The sequence below is a fragment of the Eubalaena glacialis genome, chromosome 7 (genome assembly GCF_028564815.1).
Source record: "Eubalaena glacialis isolate mEubGla1 chromosome 7, mEubGla1.1.hap2.+ XY, whole genome shotgun sequence".
Lineage (NCBI taxonomy): Eukaryota > Metazoa > Chordata > Mammalia > Artiodactyla > Balaenidae > Eubalaena > Eubalaena glacialis.
Window position 1 is genome coordinate 45,705,621 of NC_083722.1, and position 4,651 is coordinate 45,710,271.

A 4,651-nucleotide genomic window follows, 5' to 3' on the forward strand; every position below is an offset into this window, starting at 1 on the left:
ATTAACTTTTGCACTTGGAAGCTGATTATATTAAAAACTAATCAGTAATCTAAACTTATAGTAGGCATTGGTCACATGTTTGAATGAATGAAAGAATCAGTGATTGACAGATAATACTATAGAGAATTAATATTGTTTCTGGACACTGTGATTTATGGTATCCAGGCTTTACAGAGACTGACCCATTTAATAAATGATGTCAGCCTATGCTTATCGGGGAAAAATAATTTCCAGACACCTCAAATAAACCCTTATGATTGAATAAGCCTTTTTCCTCTCTCTCTCTCCCTACCTACACATCCATCCATCCCTCCACCCATTTACCTACCTATCTAGCTGCCTATTGTTACCAGAATTTTTCCTTACTCTTTTAAATCTACATCTCTGCTTTCATTAAAAGTAGAAAAGCATTCTACTTTTATCTTATTCATTAGACTGAGATCTTGGATCATCTAGCTACAGATATCCCTGATTTCTACCTCACAGATTTCTGTGAAAACCAAACACATAAGAAATAAATACTGTGCATGTTCTGATAATTTTTATGATACCATTGTCAGTAAATATTGGGTAACATTAGTGGAAACTATTAAATATTATACTATATATTAATAGATTAAGCCAATAATGATTTTTTTCTCTTAAAATTTAACAGAGGGATTGAAATTACATTGTACTTTAAGTTAAAATGAAAACTTTAAGGAAGAATGTTTACATCATAATAAAATGTGGAGAAAATAAGATTATGTCACTGAAATTAAACATATATTAACAATTTGCCCCTATTTGCCCTTTCATTCCCCCTCTCCCTTCCTCTCGCTCTCTCTTCATCACCATTAATAAAAAAATTTGCAACCATAACTAAAGCTTCATCCATTCTCTCCTGCTCCTTTTTTCCCCTCTTGGGGTCACCATACTTCTGAAGTTGATGTGCTGTATTCCTGTGCATGTTTTCTACTGTCTACATATGCAGGTACACATGAATGAAATAGACACTATTGTTTGGGTATTTATTAAAATGCATAGAAATAATTTGTTTGCCTTACTGTTAACATTGGTTTTTGAAATTTATTCGTGATATGTAGAGAGCTAGTTATTTGTTTTAATGGCTGTGTAATATTCCATTCTCTCTAATAATTTGCAATTTATTTTATTCATTCTCTAATGGGGGTCTCTTAGGATTAGAGATAGACATGGAAATGTTACCTGGAGTTGATATTTGCATTAAATCCTGATCAGTTTCTTTTGTGGTTCTGTACAAACTTTAGGATTCTAGTTCTGTGAAAAATGCCACTGGTATTTTGATAGGGATTGCATTGAATCTGTAGATTTCTTTGGGTAGTATAGACATTTTAACAATATTACTTCTTCCAATCTATGAACATGGTATAGCTTTCCATTTATTTCTTTCTTCTTCAATTTTTTTCATCAATGTCTTACAGTTTTCAGAGTATCCATCTTTCACCTCCTTAAATTATTCCTAGGTATTTTATTCTTTTTGATGCAATTGTAAATGAACTTATTCCTTAATTTCCCTTTCTGATAGTTTGTTATTAGTGTATAGATATGCAACAGATTTCTATATATTGATTTTGTATCCTGCAAGTTTACTAAATTCAGTTTTACTTCTAATAGTTTTTTGGTGGCATCTTTAGTGTTTTTAATATATTGTACCATGTAACCTACAAACAGTAACAGTTTTACTTTTTGGTCTCCAATTTGGATGTCTCTTATCTCTTTTTCATTTTTGATTGCTAGGGCTAAGACTTCCAATACTATGTTGAATAAAAGTGGTAATAGTGGGTATCCTTTTCTTCTTCCTGATCTTGGAGGAAAGATTTCAGCTTTTCATCACTGAATATGATGTTAGGTGTGGACTAGTCATTTTTGGCCTTTATTACGTTGAGATATATTGTCTGTATACCCAGTTTGTTGAGAATTTTTATCTTGAATGTATGTTGAGTTTTGTCTAATGCTTTTTCTGCATCTATTGAGATGATCACATAATTTTTATCCTTTGTTTTGTTAATGCAGTGTATCACATTGATTGTGGATATTGAACCATCCTTGCATCCCTGGACTAAATCCCACTTGATCATGGTGTACGATCCTTTCAATGTATTATTGAATTCAGTCTACTACTATTTTTTTGAGAATTTTTGCATCTATATTCATCAGAAATACTGGCCTATAATTTTCTTTTTTGGTAGTGTCTTTGTCTGGTTTTGGTATCAGGTTATGATGACCTTGCAGACTGTGTTGGGGAAGTGTTCCCGTCTCTTCAATTTTTTGAAATAGTTTGAGAAGAATAGGTATTAGCTCCTCTTTAAATGTTCTGTAGAATTCACCTGTGAAGCTGTCTGGTCCTGGAGTTTTGTTTACTCAAAGTTTTTTGATTACTGATTCAATTTCATTAGTAGTGATCTGTCTGTTCATATTTTTTATTTCTTCCTGATTCAGTCTTGGGAAATTGTACATTTCTAAGAATTTATCCATTTTTGGGGTGTCCATTTTATTGACATATCATTGTTCATTGTAATCTCTTATGATCCTTTGTATTTCTGTGATATCAGTTGTAACTTCTCTTTCATTTCTGAATTTACTTATATGGGTCCTCTCTTTTTTCTTGATGAATCTGGCTATAAGGGTTATCAATTTTGTTAATCTTTTCAGAGAACCAGCTCTGAGATTCACTGATCTTTTCTATTGTATTTTTAGTCTCTACCTTATTTATTTCTGTTCTGATATTTATTATTTCTTTCCTTCTACTAAATATGGGCTTTGTTTCTTTTTTTTCTAGTCCCTTTAAGTGTAAGGATAGGTTTTTTATTTAAGATTTTTCTTATTTCTGAGGTAGACCTGTGTCACTATAAACTTTCCTTTTAGAAGTGCTTTTGCTGCATCCCATAGATTTTCGAATATTGTGTTTCCTTATTCATTTGTCTCAAGGTATTTTTTGATATTTTTCTTTGCTTTCTTTGTTGACCCATTTGTTGTTTAGCCTCCATGTGTTTGTATTTTTTCCAGTTTTATTCTTGTAATTGATTTCTAGTTTCATATCATTGTTGTCAGAAATTTGCTTGATATAATTTCAATCTTTTTAAATTTATTGAGACTTGATTTATAGCCTACTGTATGATCTAACATGGAGAATGTTGCATGCTGCTGTTTTGGGATGGAATAATCTGTATATATCTATTTGATCTAATGTGTCATTTAAAGCCAAAATTTCATTATTGATTTTCTGTCTGGACGATCTGTTCATTGATGTAAGTGAAGTGTAGAACTTGTCCCCTACTGTTATTGTATTACTGTCAATATCTCCCTTTTATATCTGTTAATGTTTGCTTTATGTATTCAGTGCTCCTATGTTGACTGCATAGATATTTACAAGTGTTATATCCTCTAGTTGGATTGAATCCTTTATCATTATAGAACATTTTTCTTTGTCTCTAGTTACAGTCTTTATTTTAAAGTCTACTTTGTCTGAAATAAGTATTGCTACCCCCACTTTCTTTTCCTCCGTTTGCATGGAATACCTTTTTCCATCCCCTCACTTTCAGTCTGTGTGTGTCTCTAGGTCTTAAGTGAGTCTCTTGTAGGCAGCATACATGAAGACTTGTTTTTTAATCTATTCAGCCAACTTTTAGTTCTTTGATTGGAGCATTTACCCACTTACATTCAAAGCAATTATTGATATATATGTGCTTATTACCATCTTGTTAATTGTTTTTTGGTTGTAGTTTTGTTCCATTATTCTTCCCTTCCTCTCTTTCCTGTTGATTTGATATCTATCTTCACTATTGTGAAAGATTCCTTTCTCTTTTTTTTTTGGTAACAAAAGTTTTTGATTTGTGGTTACTCTGAGGTTCATATATAATAACATATATGTTGATGATCTTTTAAGCTCAAGCACATTTTTTTTTTTTTTTTAATGAAAAGGACAAAAAAGAATTAGATTCATACATAACAATCTTATTTCACTTTTCAATTCTGGTTTACTAGATGTCTCACTGCATGGTTTGTCTCCTCAGTCATTGTCCACAGGACTCTGAGAAGCTGTAGGAATATGCAGGCGCAGACTCAAGGCCCGGCTTCATCTCCAACGTTGTGGAAAGGGACTGTACATCATGGGGCAGAGCCCTATGCTCCCCTACGCCACCAGGACAGAGCCCGGGGAGTGACCACCCGGGGTATCCACGTTGGAGCAAGCACATTTTAACAGCCATACATTTTTAGTGATTTCCCTATGTTTTATGTTTTTGACTCATATTTTACATCTTTTTATTTTTTGTGTCCCTTAACTACCTATTGTAAGTATAGATAATTTTGCTACTTTTGTCTTTAACCTTTCTACTCACTATTTAAGTGGTTAATCCATTACCTTTATTTTATGTTTGCCTTTCCCAGTGACATTTTTCTTTTCATAATTTTCTTATATCAAGTTGTGGCCTTTCCTGATTAGAGATGTTCTTTTTACATTTCTTATAAGGCCAGCTTAGTGGTGATGAACTCTTTTAGCTTTTGCTTGTTTTGTAAAACTCTTTATCCTTCCTTCAATTCTGAATGATAACCTTGCTGGGTAGAGTACCCTTAGTTGTAGGTTTTTTTCCTTTTATCACTTCAAATAAATTGTGCACCTTGCTTCTGG

At 32.5% G+C, this 4,651-nt stretch overlaps 1 non-coding gene across 1 annotated transcript; it reads right to left on the reverse strand.

The window, feature by feature from the left end:
- Positions 1-4,003: 4,003 nt before the first annotated feature.
- On the reverse strand, positions 4,004-4,206 carry LOC133095804 (small nucleolar RNA SNORA73 family). Its single transcript, XR_009701667.1, has one exon. It is a non-coding gene; the product is annotated as a small nucleolar RNA SNORA73 family (small nucleolar RNA).
- Positions 4,207-4,651: the final 445 nt, after the last annotated feature.